Source organism: Halichoerus grypus, chromosome 3 (assembly GCF_964656455.1).
Source record: "Halichoerus grypus chromosome 3, mHalGry1.hap1.1, whole genome shotgun sequence".
In the NCBI taxonomy this organism is placed as follows: domain Eukaryota; kingdom Metazoa; phylum Chordata; class Mammalia; order Carnivora; family Phocidae; genus Halichoerus; species Halichoerus grypus.
The window spans coordinates 68,970,882-68,992,123 of record NC_135714.1 but is presented as its reverse complement, the minus strand read 5'-3'; the positions used below and the strand labels follow the sequence as shown (position 1 = coordinate 68,992,123).

Sequence of the window (21,242 nt, the reverse complement as noted above, 5' to 3'; positions counted from 1 at the left end):
TAACCAAACATCACATGTCTTAAAACTGCCATGAAATCAATTACAACAGAAAGTTCTGCAACACGTTCTACCTCAGGACCATGAAGCATGACGAAATAAAGAAATGTATGCTAGAATGAATGCATCACTGAGAAAAAGATGAGAACTGCAAGATCCCTACTGCCTTTCACATTTGAAACTCATTTTCGTAACGTTTTATGGATCAAAAAGAAAGTTCCTCTTCACACATTTCATACAATTTTTGATAACTAGCCCTGAGATATAAACTGGAATTAGAATAGTGAGTTTAATGCTATGTGCACAGGGCCACTATTGGGCCACTCACTTCGTCACACCTTGCCTGGTTGCTGGGCTCAGTGTCTACTCTGACGTGTATCTCTTCTTCATGGCCTTTAATTACACAAGCTCACTACTTAAAGCAAGATTTAAAATGCAGTTCAGGAAAGATGATTCCTCATGTCCCTTGAATAATTGTGAAATTAGCACTCGTTTTCTTCCTTTTTTTTTTTTTTTAAGATTTTATTCATTTATCTGAGAGAGAGAGATAATGAGCAGGGGAAGGGGCAAAGGGAGAGGGAGAGAGAATCTCAAGCAGACTCTGTGCTAAGCATGGAGCCCAGTGCAGGGCTCCATCTCATGACCCCGAGATCATGGCCTGAGCCGAAACCAAGAGTCAGATGCTTAACTGACTGCACCACCCAGGTGCCCCAGCACTAGTTTTCTGAAGTATTGTTTTCAAAGTTTAGTTTATTCTGTCATGTGTTTTTTATTTTTGTTTTGTTCTGTTTTCTCCAACTTAATATAGGTCACTGAATTCTTGACAAATGTACTTTATAGCTTCTAAATTAACTCCAGTTAAAAGCATTTATTTTGCATCTTCTTGGTCAACAGAGTGAAATTACTGTATTCTCAAAATCATTTTATTCTTAAAAAATTTGGAATTATAATCAGACAAATGCAGGTTTAAAGCTTCATCTGCAGTGATAAAGAGGTTCTGTGTGAACATAAACTCTGTTATCAGGGATTCAAGTTTGGATAAATAATATCAATAAAAAGGTATGGACAACTAGAAAGTTTCTACCCTCTGATATCCAAATTTTAATCAAGAATACACTTTCCTCTTTGAGAAAGGTACTTGGAAGTAAGGACTATGCTAAGCAATACATATTTATAAATTGCTATTCTTCATGTTTAAGATCATCTGTGCAACTATTTCAATTGAGTCTATCTTGTTTTATTATGATTCCCCAAAGCAATAGGAGTAGTTACTATGTTTAGTTCATTGTCACTGTCGTGTTTCCCTTTCCTTCTGGAATTAAGCAGGCATCAAACATTTATTACAGGGGCGCCTGGGTGGCTCAGTCGGTTAAGCAGCTGCCTTCGGCTCAGGTCATGATTCCGCGGTCCTGGAATCGAGTCCTGCATTGGGCTCCCTGCTCAGCGGGGAGTCTGCTTCTCCCTCTCCCTCTGCCTGCTTCTCTGCCTACTTGTGCTCTCTATCTCTCTGGCAAATAAATAAATAAAATCTTTTTAAAAAAAATTTATTACATGCCACTTAAGTTAATTAGTTGTTTGTGGGAATGCCACGGACAATGTTCAGGTTGTGGCAAATGGCCTATGATTTTCTCAGAACCGCATATAGGCCAGAACAACAACAGCGAATAAAAGTGAGGAGTTCAATTCAGCTGGAGGCAGAAGCAAAGAGAGGAAGAGTAGAAACATCCAAGGTGCATTCTCATGTGAATAAAGGAGGCAGCAGGTACATGGCAAAGCTAAATGGAGAAGGTATGGAACCAAGGGGGAGGGGGGTAAGGAAAACATTTATTTGGTTTATAACTGAAAGGAAATGTACCTAAAATATATCACTTGAGGAAGGTCACAGTTCCAAAAGAAGAGGGGTCACATCTGCAGTAGTAATTCTCTGTTGCAATACAAGATTTTAAAAACACATTTTAAATAGTTATTTTGACCTTCTAATGAGATATTCAGAATGATTACATGTCTCTCTTGAGAGGCGGTATCCACAGTGGTTATGCACAGGCCTCTCAAGTTGGAACTGGAATTCTGACTTGGACAACACTGACTAGCAACTTATGTAACCTCTGTCTGCCTCAATTCCCTCATCTGCACAATTTCCTCATCTGCAATTTATAACACTGTGGTGAGAATTAAGTATATTTAAGTAGACAAGGCACTCAGGAAAGTGGCTGGCACAGTAAAACTACATGTTCACTATTCCGTCTTGACATTTTTCAAATTCAAGAAAGAATGAATTCAAATTCAAGAAAGAATGTTAGCAGAAAGGGCGCCTGGGTGGCTCAGTTGGTTAAGCGACTGCCTTCGGCTCAGGTCATGATCCTGGAGTCCCTGGATCGAGTCCCGCATCGGGCTCCCTGCTCAGCGGGGAGCCTGCTTCTCCCTCTGACCCTCCCCCCTCTCATGTGCTCTCTCTCATTCTCTCTCTCTCAAATAAATAAATAAAATCTTTAAAAAAAAAAAAAAAAGAAAGAATGTTAGCAGAAAGGATCATCAAGACAATTAAATCATGGCGCTAATAAATTTTCAGAGTACGGTTTTACTACTTAATAAATAGATAGAGCTAACAGATCAGAAATGCCAGTGCTTATCTAGGAATCTAACCAAGTATAGGTATCAAGAGAAGAGGGTCCAAATGTTATCAAGAGTTCTCTAATTTTCAGTTTCAAAGGTTCATTCCCATATAGGGAAATTTATGTACAATATTATCCACAACATGGCAGTTTTAATGCAACCAGAATATGGTTCATGGTGCATACTGGCTGATATCCTGGATTTTAGAGCAGCAGATTCCTCCTGAGCATATTTTAATTCTGTGGGCAATCATATGTCACTTCGAGTCCCCAAGCCCATGAGAACATGCCCTCAGACTCCATCTCAGGAAGCCATATTTTTCCCCTGCTATAATAAGCATTTGCCGAAGCTGACTCTAGGACAATTAACTCTGCCTCCTTTATTTTAAAGTTTTATCTTTCCATTTGTCTTCATGTAACATAAACCCTACAACTACAATTTCTGGCTGAATTACACTTTTAGGGGTGCCAAAGACTACGGGACCGGAAGGCAGAGAAATTAGTTAGGCAAGACTTTACGTGTTTTTGATCACTTAGAAGATGATGCTATAAACTCAAATGTCTTTTCCCTGGTGCTGGAAAATTTTTGTTGTTGTTGTTGTTGTTGTTGCCTCAAAGGGCCTTATTTCAGGATTAAGTTGTATGACTCAGCTAGCTAGGTCAACTCATATTGTAGACCAGTTTGGCAGAAAAGAAGCAATTTACATAAACAAAGTAAGTGTAGGAACAAGAAATTGAGCTATCTCTGCTTATGATGATCTTCTGAGTTCACTCCCGAGGGATAATCTACAGTAAGGGAAATTAATGATAATTGAAATTTAATTCCTAAAATTAGCCTGCGATCAATATTTCCTTTACAAATGACTGTGCCGTAGCTCTGCTGGAATAATGGCTTCTACTTGCTATGTGTACATATTAATGGGGCCTCTGCACATAAACACTGTTCTTTTTTGGTTCTCTTTCTTGGCATTTGAGAATGAAGTTCTTATTCTATGAGCTACAATAGCTCTTCTCAAACTTTAATGCATTAATGAAACAGCTGGGGATGTAGGTAAAGATGCAGATTCTGACTTGGGAGGCCTAGGATGGAGCTTGAGTTTCTGCATTCCTAACCAGCTCCGAGGTGATAGTGATCCACTGACCACATGGTGAAGAGTGTGGAGGTCATGGAGCAGCCAGCCCTGCATTCTGAATTTTCCTAGGATCTCTCCTTATTATCACCTCTTTTGAGCCAAGGTTATAAATTGAATTGTGCCCCCCTCCCCCCACTCCAAGAGATATGTTGAAGTTTTAACCCCAAGTACCTCAGATACTGAACTTATTTGGAAATAGGAACGGTCTTTACAGGAATGATTAAGTTAAAATGAGATCAACAGAATAGGTCCTAATCCAGTAGGACTGGTATCCTTATTAAAAGGAGAAATTTGAGGGACATCTGGGTGGCTCAATCAGTTAAGCGTCTGCCTTTGGCTCAGGTCATGATCCCAGGGTCCTGGGATCGAGTTCCGCATCAGGCTCCTTGCTCAGCAGGGAGTCTGCTTTTTCCTCTGGCGTGACGGTCCCCCTACTTGTGCTCTCTCTCTCTCTCTCTGACAAATAAATAAAATCTTTAAAGAAAAAAGGAGAAATTCGAGACAGACACTCACAGAAAGAAGATGTTGAAAAGACATAGGGAGAAGACAGCTATCTACAAGCTAAGAAATGCCTGAAGCTACTAGGAAGCTAGGAAAGAAGCCTGGAACAGATCGTTCCCTCGCACCTTCAGATGGAGCACTGACCTGCCAACACTTTGATTTTAGACTTCTGGCCCCCAGAACTGTGAGACAGTACATTCTGTTGTTTAAGCCACTCAGTTTATGGAATTTTGTTCTGACAGCCGTAGGAAAGTAATACAGCTACTGTATTCACAACTTTGCCCTGACACTCTTCTGTTTCTCCTCTCTGACACATACAGAAAATTTCAGTGCACCACTAAACTTAGTACAATGTGAGGAATGTGAGAACAACATCCCACACACAGATAAGGTAACACGAAGGGATAGGTCATGTTTCTCAGGTTTGCCAAAGAGGAAAGTTTGGATTAGTCCTATGGCTACTGCAGGTGTTAACCGTGAAACAGTTAAATCTACCATTCACAGTATCTTTTGTTGGTTCCCCTTAGGAACCAACAAATTTGACTCTTAACACGCTCAAGGAACATATCCTGAGATTTTTGTGAATCTCTAAATTCTCAAATACTTCTATAACATACCATTTTCTTCAGAAAATGGAACATAACTAAAAACGTGGAGTGGCCCCTTAATAATTCTGTAAATATAGACCTAGAGTCAATTATAAAGGCATTAAAACAATTTACAAACCATTTTTCTACTGTTATTGCTGTTGTTTTATGGCACATATGGTGAACACATTTTGACAAAGGTTACTAATACTGCCAAAGCTGAATTCCATAATTTATTCAAAACTGCTCTTGTCTATGAATTTCCATTTAATATTACCTCTTCGCATCCTTTGCGCTTCATTAGCAGCCCTACCAATTGCCTTTGTTTTCAGACGCAGTTTGTACAATGAAACAAAGTCTGTTTGTTTGTTTCTGAAAACCGTATTATGAGAGTAATTAAATTGGCAATGAATACAAGTAGGAAAAACAGCCCACACAGACTTAAATGCAAAGGTGTAGGCAAGCATGAGGTAAGCTAATCTCACTCACTAGTTAAGTGATGAGTCCGTCCAAATCAGTTTTATAACAAACAGGATTCAAAGCACATTCCTCAGCAAAAGGACAAATTACTTAAAAGGCATTATAGACCTTTGCTTTCACTTTAAAATAGTAAAACAAAAACCAAAACCAAAAAACATGCTTCCAAGATCCATGAAAGTCAAGGATGTGAAGTTCTTGGATACGTGGCCACTTCTGAATATAGTTCGTCTTATTTTTTATACTCTCTGTGGTTCCCAACTGGGGGGTGGGAACACTACTTTGAGGAGAATTTGGAAAAGCAGAGGAGTGTTTGAGTGTTCACAATAAATGGAGGGAGTTATTGACATTTAATGGGCAAGGCCTGGGGAAACTAAATAAAGCAAAGCAAGGGATGATAATTCTTTGACCCTCACCAAATGCTAAATGATCTCTAGGTTGAGGTCCTCATCTCAGTTTGACATTTCTTTAAGATTAATGTTCTTTCCAGTTCGGGCTCTGGGTTCACCTTTGACTTCTACCAGAAACCATGCTGACTTCATAGGTTTCTTTCTCTCTGATTTGACAGGTGTGTCATTCCTTTGCATGTTCAAAGAATCACTCTTTTCATTTTATGGACTATGATAAAGCACATACTGTGTAACTAACATACCTGTTCTTCTTGGTTTGGTGGCTCATTTTTTTTTTTTTTTTTTTTAATATTGTAGATAAATCTGACAAACACAGTGTACTTCAGATACAACATCTTAGGGGTGTTTTAAAACATTCTTTTATACAACTTTCCAGTTCCCTCCACCATTACTGTTACTGTCTCATTCTTTCTTTTATTCATTCAGTCTTCAAACATAAATAAGGGTGCACTATGAGTAACATATTGTGTTAGCTTCCATGGAAGGAAGTTACACAATGGTAATCAGATCCACTTTTTGTGATAGATTTTCCCTGTTTTATCTCTCATTATTTTTTGCCTTATTCTCCCCACTAACCTTTTCCAACTTCATCCTTTTTCCTGATCTAGAAAAAAATTCACTTCTCCACAAAATCATGGCAGTCCTATTTGCTAAAACATCTCCATTTATAATCTATACTGATTAGCTTTTTGATGACTTCCTCTACTATAGACAAATCCACATACATATTTTGTCATTTTAACCTCAAAATATGTGATTTATATTAATAGTACAGATGTTAAAAAGGAAACTTAAAAGGTTGAATAACTTTCCCATGGTCAAACAACTTGTTCATGGATTTCAAAACAGATCTAACTGCCCCAGTGCTTGTGTTATTAACACATATAAGCTATTCCTGGTAATTAAAATCACCTTCCTGTGACTGCCAGTGAACTTTATATGCCCTACTTTTAGATTTTAGCTAGACACATTTGGCCTTCACTCTCAGCGTCTTGACTAAATTCATCATGATTGTTTTAGAAACCTCCCAAGTTTCTATTAAAAATAAACCAAAAAAATACTTTAAAAATTTTCTAGGTTTCTTAACTAATACACACATATCCACAAAGCAGAAGTTTCAAATATAACTAGGTAGTCCTCTGTGATTTTTCAATGCCTGCAGGCTTTTGAAGTGCTGTGGATTTGCCTTCATCTGTTGCTAGGAACATTGCACATTGCTCCTAACGGCCTGCCAGTCTGAGAAACCTAGCGTGAATGACATAAGTGTTTCTTTTATCCAGGTCAGAGGACGGTGTGAGGCGGTATGAGAGGTCATGGAAGGGGAGGAATGCCAGGATAAAGAAATCAACTAAAGGAATAGGAAGTGAAAAAGGGGAGACTCCACAGACCCTAAGGAAAAATCTTTCCAGCGGAAGCCCTCCTGCTTCCCACCAAGCACATGCCCCTTGAATGGGTTCAATCTAGTCTAATTAACAACTCAGAAGGGCCAGCATGCAGCTGACAGTGTCTCATTCCCTTGTCACACCAATGGAAATCATAAACCAGAAACCTGCCGATACCAGAGAAGAGTGTTGTTACTTTGAGGCCTCAGTCAAATGCCAGCTTTGGGAATCAGAAGAACTAAGAGCAAGAAACCAGTCTACAGTTTTTTCCTAACACTTGTCTGGCTCCAGGATAAAACATAAAGCATCATGATGCTCTGGAATTAAAAAAGAAATCAGATTTACATTTATATCTTTGCTTTCCTTCATCTCAGAAACTTGGGTGCCTGAATGACATAGAGGATGGGGGGCAGATGGTACAGAGAAAGGACCATGTGGACATGCCTCCCTTTTGCTATGGTAATAACTGTCATGGCCATCAAGTCTAAGTACCTTCCAAGTGGCAGAACGCCATCTCTGCCCCTGCATACAGCTGCTTAGGGACGTGGTCGGTACAGCATCTACTCTGTGCAAGTTAGCACACCAAAGCCTTCTGCTTCCATGCATATTGTTTCATAATTTTCATCTAAATCTTCAGCTCCTCTAGAATTTATTTTGGAGTAAAGGAATAAACATTTTTTTCCCTAAATGGCTACCTAGTTGTACCAATACCTATTGTCGACTCATTCATCCTTCCCCACTGTTTTTAAGCTACATATTTATTACACATTAAATTCCTGCAAGGAATTTCAATAAGTGGAATGGAGAAATTAAATAGGGAGTAAAAAAAAAAAATCCATTCCACTGAAACACCATACATATGCTTTCTTCTTTCCTAAATGTTTAAAAATGGAAAGGAGAAATAGTGCAAGGGGGAAATGCCATATTTCTGAGGTTTGTCCTTCCTTGATTATGGACTATTTTTAGCACATGTTTATCTACTCTAATTTGATAAACTAATTATCCTATTCAACTATGAACAGTTCTTTGATCTCTCTGTACATTGTTGATGGCTTGAGGAATAGGGACATTATGAGTTACATTTGCCAATTCAGTTGAAACTGAATTGCTACTCAATTTATGCATGTCCCATGTCACATTTTATGTTTGCTTATAAAGGCACGTTTGGCTATGGATGTTTTTAAATGATAGGAGGTTCAACTTTTGTTTGAACAAAATAATCATCAATTTTACTCCTTTTTTTCTGAATTTCATTATTATGAAAATCAGACTGGAAACAGTCTAAAAGGCTTTTTAAGGAATGTGAAGAAAATTCTGCTAATGAGTTTGGTTGATTTCATCATTTAATTGTTCATTTAACAATTATTTATTAACTATTGTGTGCCAAAGGATGATCCCAACCAAAGGTGAATGGGGAATGTTGCAAAGACAAAGTTATCCTTTAATAATTCTAGTGTTAAAACAAAATAAAAAAAGAAGTTTTACCAGAACCCTAATATGGTAGCATTAATTGTTAGTCTCTAAATCAAGTAATATCGTGTAGGACACCTAGCGGTGTAGGACAAGGAAAATATACCTAATTATTCAGTAAAGAGGATTCAGTTATTTTCAACCCTTTTGTTGTTTTAAAGCACTGAATTTATAAACCAAAGTAATGAAACAGAAACATCTGTGAAATTCACTAGGAGGATTGCCTGAATCGATAGGGAGCATTTGGTGTCAAGAGATTGTTGTCCATAATGGACTAACCAGGTAAACACCACACTTGGCAAGATGATATTAAGTAATCTATTCCTGTTTGGGAGTGTTCATTTGTTTTAGTTATGTCTTCTTATTTTCTATACTTCGGATGCTTTGACTTCTGGGGTCCTGCTGACTCTGGAGAGACTGCCCTTCCCATGGTTAGCTAATTTCTAAAGATAGTAAAAAGGCCTACCTACGAGCATACCTTTCATATGCAAATAAACCAATCCAGAGCTCATAACCTAACGCCTTTTTTGGCTCTTACAAGGCTCTCCCTCTGGGACACTATCCATCCGCCCTCACCACCTCAGGGCCAGGTACCCAGACAACTAGAGACAGTCCCTAATACCCCAGAGCCTACTGAAATTATTCAAACTAGCCAATCCTAAACCTGCCTACCCTGCTTTGCCTGGTGCTTCCCCAAGTGCCCCCACCCCCACCCCATGGCATGCTGTGCCTCCTCCTTGGGAACTGTGAGTCACAAACTATCTTTTCAATGATAATCATCTCCTGATCTATTGGTCTCACTATACATAAATAATAAAACTTGCATTGAAAAGCATAGTTCTTACATAAACATAAAGAAAAAGAGATCGTCTTATAGGTACAAAATAATCCCTCTTCACACACTGACATGCTCTTCTAAGAGTTATCAGTCTAGCGAAACCCCATTCTACAAGAGAATAGGGAAGGGATAGCCTCCAGTGTTGTATACTTTATCATCAAAATATTCAAGGCAGGTTGACCTTTAAAGTACTCTATCAGAAGGGAGCATATAAAAGTCTCTTTCTATTAATTTTGTTATGTTGGAGTAGAATTCTTGAACATTCCCTTAATATCCAATATACCTGTAATAAGAAACTTGGCAATGATTTCCTGTTGATGGTTTCTTGGCCATTAGAAATATTTGGAAGTTGTAAATACATTGTCTCATGATTATTTGAATTACATATTGATGAGAATCATTTGGCTGTTAGAATGTGAAGAGTTTAACTAGTTATTAGCATTAAAAAATTATTTGTGGTATATGCTAGAGAGTAGCTGAAAGGGGGAACCTGATAGACATTAGAATCAGATGTGAAGTCTGCCCTGGCAAAAATAATTTTAAGGTTTAAAAAAAAAAACAGGAATTGCATGGCTTGTAAAATACATATTTGAGATAAGTTACGTTGGTGGGTATTTCCTATGGTGGCCAAGGATGACAGGCAGTCACAATTTGAATCCATCTTCTAACAACCAGACTATACACATTCCATTTCCTTTGTAGACCCTGGATTCAAGACAAATAATGAGACCCTTTGAGCAGATTGTAGACAATGTTTTTAGTCTCTGTCTCCAAGGGAGAATCACCTGCTGCCATATGCTCTAACTCCAGCTGCCTAGTTCTCAAAGTCCAGTGGCCCACTAAGGAGCCTGTGACTGTCAGGACATTTTTTGGCCTCAGAGGGATATTCTAACAGAGGAATAGTCATATCACAAACCCTGCTTTCCAAGTTTCTTATCGCCAAATAACCCAGGCTTACACTAAGGAATCTGGAAGTAAGAGTTAAAAGTTTTGTGAATGCCCATTACTTCATCTGAATGTACACTACTTGGTGGGGCGGGGGGGGGGGGGGGGTGGTGTGGAGTTAGTAAGCAGAAGAGAACTTAATTACCTTAATGCTAAGGTAAAGAAACATAAAAACTACTGATACCACTTTAAGTAAACCCCATGTACTACAAATCACATTTAATCTCAATTTACCAAAAGCCTTTGTGAAAGTGTAACTATGTTGGTATGTGTCAACAACTGTTGATAAAGGTTTCCAAGTCTAGTTACAGACTCGATGTGTAGGAACACGGGAATCGCTGAAATGCTGGGCACAAGAGACATTCCCACCCTGCCTGGCAGCCATTCTTTCCCAACAACCACCCCATTTTCCTGCTCAGAATGGGCAGTCATCTCTTGATCTCAGGGGAAGTGGGTCTTTCCCCAGTCCCAGGAGATAAATCACAATTGTTTTCTTGCCCAGGGTGAAGAGATTGAGTGTAGGTCTAAAGAAAGAAGGTTCAGTAATTAAAGACTTTGCAATTTTAAAGTCTAGAATAAAGTATAAAGCCGAAAGAAGGAGAGAAAAACCAAGAACACAGAACGTTAAATTTAAGCTTTCTAAAAAATTAGAGATGCTTATCAAATATATAAGTAAAGGCTAATCTTTTCCTTTAGCTAGGAGAGCTTAATGGCACAGAAGTAAATGTGTTTGAGGAGCACCTGGGTGGCTCAGTTGAGGGTCTGGCTCTTGGTTTCAGCTCAGGTCATGCATGATCTCAGGGTTGTGAGATTGAGCCCCGCGTCAGGCTCCGTGCTGGGTGTGGAGCCTGCTTAGGATCCCCACTCCCCACTCCCACCCCGTGGTGCTTGAGCGTTCTCTCTCTCTCTCTCTCAAGAAAAAAGAACTAAATGTGTTTGAATAGACTGGCATGCACTTTGAGGTCAGTACCTATAATCTCTAAACCTTTTTAAGCCTCTTTGCATATCGCAGTAAGCTAGTTATCCAAAGAATAAACGCAGACGCTACCCAAGGCTTTTTTTTTTTTTTTTTTGGCTGTTTACATTGATTATGGTTCATGAAATAGATGACTAAGTTTCTAGTCTTTTTGCATGGAGGGTGACCATGTGTACAGATGGACACCACATTTGAACACAGTGTACTGTGATCATCATAGAGATGCAGATATCGTCATATCTATAAAACAGAGGTAAGAGGCCCCCCCTTCACATCTTTTCAGTCACAGAAATTAAGTCATATTAAACTTTTTTAAAAAGTAGCCACATTTTGGATTATGGCAGCGGAAAAGGGTAGGATAGGTTCCAATATGGAAAGGCCAATCATCAATTTTTTGTACACCTCAAGTTCCATATCTGTCAAATGAAAACTATCGCTGTTCTTAACTCACACAGAAAGCATGACCATGTTAGAATCAGGTGTTGTCGGCTCACCATTCCATAGTGCTCTAACACAGTCTGAAAGCAAGAAACTATGACGAGAGTGTCCAAAGAACTCAGCAGTACATGTGTACGTAACAACAGGTGACATTCTAGCTTAGAATATTAGACCCTTCTTCCCAACTGACATAATGCAAAAAGTGGGACAAATGATTTTGAGAGTGTATATTAGTTGCAAAGTGCTTTGAACAATTTTAATGTTCACTGCATTTTAATATAGCTTATTATACTTTATTAGTTTCAAAAAAAAATCTACCCAAATGGAAACCAATCGAATAAAATTTGCATTTTTTTAACTCTAACTTTATCAATCTTGGCAACAGAATTCAAGCTAATTAAGACAGACGAGTACATTCAGAGACAGGTTGACAACATGTTTTATTAAGAATTTTTGCTCTTGGCTTCATTTCTGCTGACTCTGAATTTCCTTAAATATGCTATTGTTCTTTCACTAGACATAAAAATTTGAGCAGTTGATGTACTTTTCGGTATCCCATCATAATCATTCCTCATCTTAATGTATTACCTTTTCCTTCCTTGTAAAATTTGATAGCTTTTTGAACTTTTTTGCTACTCTGTTTATACAATACCAAATTCCCATGTTTCCCTTTTCTAGAGCATGTGTTTCATAAATATAAATCTGTATATGTACTTAGATACAAGAATACAGAGTATCTCCTTCATATTTTGTATAGGTTCAGTTAGGTAGCTAACATATAAAAGCAGTACAAGATTAAGGCCTGTCAGCTTACCCAGAGCACATTTTGGATTCCTTTGGATTCCTAGTGAGTACAGACTCCGTGCCCCCACATACCTTCACAAGAGCACACCATAGTTGTACTGTCCTTATGTACTCAAAATGTGAAGTTCCAAAATTCAGATATGCTGATAATGAAAGCCTGACAAGCTGATTTGGTTAATTTAAGTACATTAAAATATAGCAAAGTATTATTTGGGTTTCTTTTGGTTCTCAAGAATTTTTTTAATCGCACATGCATACACACACACACACACACACACACACAGAGCAATGGCCAAGCAAAAGTTCTCATTCTGACAAGCAAAAACCCAGAAACTCCCCAGTTACTTTTATCACCAAATCAGAGCCCAAGGCACTCTGCTCTCTGCAAAGTTTCAACCACTAAAATGTGGGTAAAGCAAAGAATACACCACCGCAGGAGCTCCAAAAATAGCAATTCAGATTTAGGTCTGAAGCACTTTTCATACGCTTTTAGATCAGCCCGGGGAATTCTGTCTATGAACCGCTCTATCAACTGGCAGCAGCAATTAATGAAAAACGCCAAGAAAACGGCACTAAACTGATCACGTTTCACTGTAAGACAGTACTATGTCCAATCCGTTGCCACCATTTGGACACTCAAGAGAACTGAATGGATCGTGACAGAAAACAAGGGCATAAATAAAACCACACACAGTCTAGGTCCTGGCTTTGTGGTGATATCAACATCCCCAAATTATCAGACACAATAAACAGCAATACCTGGTGATCTGTCTCCAAATTAACGAGAAAGCCCCCAGCTCTCACCTTGCACAAACACACACTTCAGTGGTCAGTGACAAATGCAGGCAGCACTTGCAGGCTGGGAGACAGAGCAGCTGCTCCGTCCTGAGCCGCTTAAAGCACACTGGAGCCCGGCTCCGGTCCTACTCTCGGTTGGTTCGCTGCAGTTTTTCCCATGACTCCATCACCCAGCAATGGAAACCACTGCCCTCTCTCTCGCCAGCACTGGTGGGCTCCCCAGCCACTGAGCTCAGGTAAAAACGCTGAGTCTCACAAGGTCGCCACAAGATGAACACGGGCAAAAAAAGAGTATATGGGAATTGGAGGGACCGACAAGGAAAGACCCTAAACTCCAGACACTTTGCCTTTCAAGAGATTCTGAGTCCAGAAATCAGAGCCGAGACAATAGTCCGAGAAGCGGTAAATCTGAAAATCCCCCAATGGCGCTGAGCCAATCTGCTAACCCAGCAGTACTCTTTAAACCATAATCTCACTCTTTCAAACACACACACACACACACACACACACACACAGATTTTAGTGTAGCTATTCTAAATTGCCCGGACATACTTCTCAGGCCAAAAAGTTTTTGCATATCCTTTTTCCAGGTAACAAGACTTAAAGAGGAGTCTTAGAAAATTAAAGTTTTGCCAAAATCAAGACGAAATAATTCTGTATAGAGCCAAATCATTTCTGGTCCATAAACTAATTCATTTGAGTGAAGTCTTGCTTTTTGTGCACAACTGGGATTATGCAATCACCCCCGTAGTAAAAAAGATGGTAAAGATGTACACATTCAGAGCTGATTGGCAGAATCAATTAAAATTTCTCATAAAAATTCCTACCATCTTTTTCAAGATTAGTCTTGACATATGCACATTTTAATTTGGAGAGGTTTCAAGAAGGCATTTCTTGCCTAAAATATAATTATTCTATATGTATATGTTATAGACAGATACAAACATGTTTATAAATGTTTTCCTGGAGCGTCTCTCTGGGTGCTTATTTCTCATATTTTGTTTTCCTATCAGAAGTGGAGAAGGAACAATTTTAAGCTTGCAAGTACATTTTGAAACATTATTTATCTTGCCCATGTATTTTTTCTAACAGGTAAAGAAATATTTACTGAAGTTTAGGTTGATTGCACTAACAGAAAATAATTCTTTACCACTTTCCTCTCCCCTCCATCTCCAACCACCACCGTTCAAGAGCCATATGAACACAAGCAACTCATTGAACCTCCTAGACATCAGTTTTGTAATCTGTAAAATGGGGATCTGTTACTAGTGTTTGCTTGTCTACCTCCTGGAATGGTGTCAGGGTAAAATGGGAGAACGAGCAGAAGTAAATACTTTGTAAATTGTAGAGCGCTGGAAAAACATGGACTTACTGCATTTTCCTCCCTTCAATTGCCTGTTAGTACTGGGACTGGTGAATTACTTTCTGTGTTCTCAAGGAGGATTCCTTGGGCTTCACAGAAACGTGTTTGTTTCAAGTGGTCTATAAATAGAGTTCAAGATTTTACTGAACTGCTGTCCTCCTTGTGGTGGGTCTTGATGGCAGTGACCACATGTCCAGAGTCAGTTAATTGGGAGCAACATGAGCTCCATCTGGTCTTTGAGGCAGAACCAGACCCGCTGAAACCCTGAGAGAAAATGCTCAGCTCACGTGACGGCTGGCTTCACAGTTCACCTGGTGTCCTGGTGTACTCAAGTGTTTGGTGGGGAGGTGGTGCGTAAAGGTATTAAACAAGGTGAAAGGTGGGGTGCAATGCCAGATTCAGTGCTGAGTTCATTCAGGAACAGATGTTTCTGGGCGTTCGTGCTGATGTTCCAAAACAATTATGTATGCGTTATTTAGAGATTAGGTAGTTGTGGGGTAGGGGGAACCAAGAAGGGAGACTAGTGGGGAATCAGAAAGGAGCTAACAATGTGAGCGCCAGTCTCCAGATACACGGGCTGGGAAGTTCATGGATAGTATCTCAGTTAATCCTCATAGTAATCCTACAAGGTAGTCATTATTATTCCCATTTCACAGAGGAGATGAAACAGCCTGCACACAGGACTGGGGAGTGGTGTAGCTTGAATTACAATCGAGGTCAGCATGGCTGGAATCCCATATTCAGAGTAAATTTGTTTACCTATAACTTTCTCAGAAAGAGAAAGGAAATAACATTTGGTTTTTAAATAGTGGGGGTAGGGAAGGCAAGGATGCAAGTTACCAAGAAAACTTCTTGAGGGTATTTATTAGACAAGTTAACTCATAAAGGATGCAGAAATTTTTAGAAAAACACATTTGGAGTTTTTAAATCATAAAGTTGTTGCAGGATACAAGAAAAAAATTTTGTTAATATGCACCAATAATTTTTTTTTTTTAATTTGGTCCTGCCTATCTTCAAATTGACAACTCTTTCTCGGTAGCAGAATACTTCTCTGTTTTTCAATGTACACTCAATGCATTACTGCATTTTAATTTGCTTAAATTACTGGACCCTGAGGAATCCCCACAAGAAAGCAAGGTAATCTCTTACCATTAAATGTAGCAGGAAAGACATTTTTTTCAGCTGTAGTTTAGAGTACCTAAAAATCCTAATTTTCAGTCTCCTGGGTCTGAGGATGTTCATAAAAATGCCAGATTCTTTCTACCAATTTTATTGGAAAGCTAGAGGGAGAGACTGAACCACAGCCCTACATGGTGTCTCTTTTGGCTCTCCCCTTTCTAAGTGGCATTCCCGGCAGTAATGTATGTGCAAGCCAATTCATACCGTACCCTCTATTCCAGCCTTCCATCTCCCTTTTCCATATTTTCAAAATATTTTCTGAAAATGCAGTGTCTAATTATACCTTGCCTCTGCTTTTAATATTCCCAACTGCAAAGTGCACCATCCAAAATGCCTTCATAAAACTAGCCTTCTCCTTTTTCCCAGGTCTAGCCTTAGCAAGAAAATTTGGAAGTCTTGCAGATAGAATTACTTTGTGTTAGGTATTTTTATTAGGGAGAGAAATGTAACAGGGCCACTAAGTTAGTAATAAGTCAAAATAAATAATGGGAAAAAAAGAATAAATGCAGGTACTTTAAACTCAATTGTTCAAGTTAAATTCTGAATGAAAAAACTAAACTAACACAGCATTTAAACTACCAAACCACATAAAAGAAGGCCAGGGACCTTCAGCTATTTGGTGTTCATTTCCTTGCTACTTTTGCTTACAATACACATTTTGGCACTCACCACAACCCACGTGTTCTCAGGGCATCATATTTAACTAAAGAGGAAGTAAAATAAGAAGAGTGAATCCACTGGGAAGCTGACAATGACAAATATAACATATGGCAAAGTGAAAAAGGCTGTTTTCTCTCCTTACCGAATCCATTTTATTTCCGAATGAAGAAAGGATGAGCAAACAAGCAGTCAGAATTATTTAAAAAAAAAAAAACAAAAAGAAAGAAAGAAAAGAAGAGAAAAAAAAGAGAGAGAAAAGAAAAGAAATAACTGCAGTAAGGTTTCAATTATCTCTCAAGTCAGAATAATACAAATGAGAACACAGTTTTTGGCACTTTCTTCAAATTATTATACTGTCCCATTAAGGTATTTTGTGCTTAGAACACCACAGCTAGTGTTTGCCTGGGTGTAATTCCATAGCAGGAACTAAAAGCACATCGTTTTCTCACTTTCTTGATCTCGAAACTTTCTTTTCTCTTGGACTTTGAGATCCTGGTTTCAGAAGCATGTATTGAAAAGAAAGAATGCATGAAGAAGAAAGCATTTGGAAGCATGGGTCAACGTTAGTCAGAGGAGAAGAAAGTAAATTAAGATGCTTTGGCTTTCTGTTTGGTTCTTTTTTTTTTTTTTTAAGATTTTATTTATTTATTTGACAGAGAGAGACACAACGAGAGAGGGAACACAAGCAGGGGGAGTGGGAGAAGCAGGCTTCCTGAGGAGCAGGAGCCTGATGCGGGGCTTGATCCCAGGGTCCTGAGCCAAAGGCAGACACTTAATGACTGAGCCACCCAGGAGCCCCTTTCTGTTTGGTTCTTGTTGCCTTCCCTAATAATGACGTCTTCCTGATGTGTCCAGTGGCAGCGTTCAAGTTCATACTCAAGAAGGTCTGGCCTGAAATCCTCAGAACGCTCCCACTTAGGGTGCAACTGGGTTCAAGGAGGAGCGGGATGGAGTTGTTTCTAATTTGCCACCAAAGAGAAAAAGTATTTTTCTAACACATTTTTCCTTGCCGCTCCCTTCAATTTGATTTCTTCCCTTAGGCCTTTGAAACAACTCCACATAATACTTATTAACCGTAGAAAGCAAATACTGCTAAAACATTAAAGGTCATTTACAGAAAAATTCAGAGTAATCTGAAAGGTGTAAGCTTTTAGCATTTCAAGCATTTTGTGTGGATACTTAAAGATACATATGTGAAGTCTGTTACTCCATATATAGTTAAAATCATGAAATTGAACACTTCCTAAGCAGTCTTAATTTACTATATTCTTAATTTATTTTTATTTTTGTTTTTGAGAGAGAGAGAGAGCTCGTGCGCTCTCGTGCATGCGCACTCAAGCAAGTGGAGAGGGGCAGAGGGAGAGAGAGGCAGGAAGAGAGACTCTTAAGCAGGCTTCATGCCCAGGATGGAGCCCGAGGTGGGGCTCAATCTCACCACCCTGAGATCATGACCTGAGACAAAATCAAGAGTCAGACACTTACCCAACTGAGCCACCTAGGTGCCCCCTTAATTTACAATATTTTTAAACATAATTTTGTTTTTTAATTGGATGGTAATTTTTCCTGGCTGCAAAAAGATATACCTACTAATGCCTTTTCTACTCTAAGATGAGAAGAATCACTACGCTGGTTTTACTGAAAGCTTTCCTAAATACATTAAAGAGGTTTTTGAAAAAGAAATACTTAAGAGTATGCATAAAGGGGGAAAAACCCTGACTATTATCCCTTTGTGAACACAGGGGAAGGAATTCCTGAGAGTTTATAGTTACTATTATTTTTTAGTTATTACATTATTATTTACTACATTCCCTATGCTCTGCTTTTCGTCCCCATGACTAATTATGTTTTATAAATTGAAGTTTGTACCTTTCAATCCCCTTCACCTATTTTGTCCAATCTCCCAGCTCCCTCCCCTCTGGCAACCACCAGTTAGTTCTCTGTATTCAAGATTCTGTTTCTGCTTGTTTGTCTGTTTTGTTTTTTAGATTCCACATATAAGTGGAATCATAGTGTATTTGTTTTTCTCTGACTTATTTTACTTAGCATTATACCCTCTAGATCCAAGCATGCTTTTGCAAATGGCTATGTAATATTCCAGGTGTGTGTGTGTGTGTGTGTGTGTGTGTGTGTGTGAGAGAGAGAGAGAGAGAGAGAGAGAGAGAGATAACATCTTTATCCATTCCCTCATCTATTGGTAGATACTTAGGTTGCTTACCATATCTTGGCTATTGTAAATAATGCTGCAATGAACATAGGGGTACACATGTCTTTTTGAATATATATTCTCATTTTCTTCAGATAAATACCAAGAAGTAAAATTGCTGGATCATACAGTACTTCTACTTTTAATTTTTAAGGAACATCCATACACTTTTCCTTAGTGGCTACACCATTTTGCATTCCCACCAAGAGTGCACAAGAGTTCCCTTTTCTCTACATACTTGCTAACACTTGCTATTTTTTGTCTTCTTTCTAGCTATTCTGACAGGTGTGAGGTGATGTCCCATTGTGGTTTTGATTTGAATTTCCCTGATTGAGTGATATTGAGCATCTTTTCATGTGTTTGTTGGCCATCTGTATGTCTTCTTTGGAAAAACTGTCTGTTCAGGTCCTCTGCCCATTTTTAAATCAGATTGTTTGGGGTTTTTGGTATTGAGTTATATGAGTTCTTTATATATTTTAGGTATTAGCCCCTTATCAGATATAACATTTGCAAATATCTTCTTCTATTCAGTAGCTTTTTTTTTCTTTTGTTGATGGTTTCCTTCACTGTGCAGAAGCTTTTTATTTTGATATAGTCTCAATTGTTTATTTTTAATTTTGTTTCTCTTGCCTGAGGAGACAGATCCCCCCAAAACTATTGCTAAGACTAATGTCCAAGAGTTTATTGTTCATGTTTTCTTTTTGAAGTTTTATGGTTTTCAGTCTTATATTTAGGTCTTTAATCCATTTTCAGTTTAATTTTGTGTATGGTGTAAGAAAGTGGTTCAGTTTTATTATTTTGCATATAGGATGTCCAGGTTTCCCAAAACCATTTATTGAAAAGACTGTCTTTTCCCCATTGTATATTCTTACCTCCTTTGTTGTAGATTAATTGACCATATAAGCATGGGTTTATTTCTGGACTTCCTATCCTATTCTATTGATCTATATGTCTATTTTTGTGCCAGTACCATACTGTTTTGATCACTATAGCTTTGTAGTATATCTTGAAATCAGGAATTATGATACCTCCAGCTTTGTTCTTCTTTCTCAATATATGCCGTGGTAGAATAATGACTGAAATTTAGAACACTATTTAGGTAGAAATTTTTAGATGCTTTATGGTACACTTGTTGAGTAAAGTATATTAGAAAATAGTGTGTGCAATGCTATCTGAATTTTGTAATATATATTTAATAATATAGAAAAATCTGAAAAATTGTATTACAATGTTAATGGTTTTTATCTCTAGATACTGAGATTAGAGTAAGTTTATTTTCTTCCTGATCTTCTTCCACTTTCTTCTTTTTTTTTTTTTAAAGGTTTTATTTATTTATTTGACAGAGAGAGACACAGCGAGAGAGGGAACACAAGCAGGGGGAGTGGGAGAGGGAGAAGCAGGCTTCCCACTGAGCAGAGAGCCCCATGCGGGGCTTGATCCCAGGACCCTGGGATCATGACCTAAGCCAAAGGCACACACTTAACGACTGAGCCACCCAGGTGCCCCTTTCTTCCATTTCCTAATGTTTTACAAGGGCCATTACTACAATGTAGTGGAAAGAAAGAAAGAAGAGGGGAAGGAAGGAAGGAAGGAAGAGGAAAGAAAGAAAAGAAAGAAAGAAAGAGAGAGAAAGAAAGAAAGAAAAAGAAAGAAAGAAAGAAAGAAAGAAAGAAAGAAAGAAAGAAAGAAAGAAAGAAGAAAGAAAGTAAGTAAGTTTGGGAATCATTTTTATAAATGTATTTCTTGATAAAGCTAATTCACCATGCTTATAATCTCTGCACATGGAAAAATTCAGTCTCCGGAACTTTTATTACCATTACCCTCAACGATTTGCATTAAAAATATTTGTGGGCACACATAAAAAATTCTAGATATTCCAGTATTATAATACAAGGAAAATAGAGAGTAGTTGGTCTCACTCATTTTTAAAATATTAAAAAAGGAGATAGAGGAAATGACAGGTATGTAAGTAATCTCAAATATAGAGAATCGATTTGGTGCAAATATAAGTAACATGATATATACATTCATGACAACATAATTATAATTTGGAGGTAACTGCTTACTTCAAAAAGCACTAAAGTATATATGTGACCAAGAAAATCTATTGTCTTCTAAGAAATGATCTTGACTTAGCACATATTTTAGATCTCTTCTGTAATGTCAATACAAATTTCGTTGAGGTGAGCAGGGCACCTGGGGGTGAGATTGCATTGTTGATATTACCTGGGCCTTACTTGCACTTATGTTTGTGTTCCATATATTTTTATGACCTAGGAGCCAGTTGGTGGAGAACTCAGGATTATAGGAAAATAAACTGATATCAGCCAGCTAATTAAATGGCCAACTTGGGTCCTCATTGTGGACAGAAGTCTTAAGGCCAGTGAAGAATATTTGAACTCAGCCTAAAATTCATTCATCTGTTACTGCTTTACTTGTTTGTTTATTTGTTTGCTGAAATAACACTTG

The 21,242-nt window shown here is 38.3% G+C and overlaps 1 protein-coding gene across 8 annotated transcripts in view; it reads right to left on the bottom strand.

The window, feature by feature from the left end:
* The window catches only part of ARHGAP24 (Rho GTPase activating protein 24), a 750,039-nt gene that overhangs the window by 153,234 nt on the left and 575,563 nt on the right, over positions 1-21,242 (bottom strand). The window contains exon 1 of one of the 8 annotated variants that reach the window (XM_078068888.1): positions 13,375-13,398. The exons of the other annotated variants lie outside the window; for them this stretch is intronic. The gene's annotated coding sequence lies outside the window, so the exon portion shown is untranslated. Of the gene's footprint in view, positions 1-13,374; positions 13,399-21,242 lie in introns of those variants that run through there. 8 annotated transcript variants of the gene reach the window in all.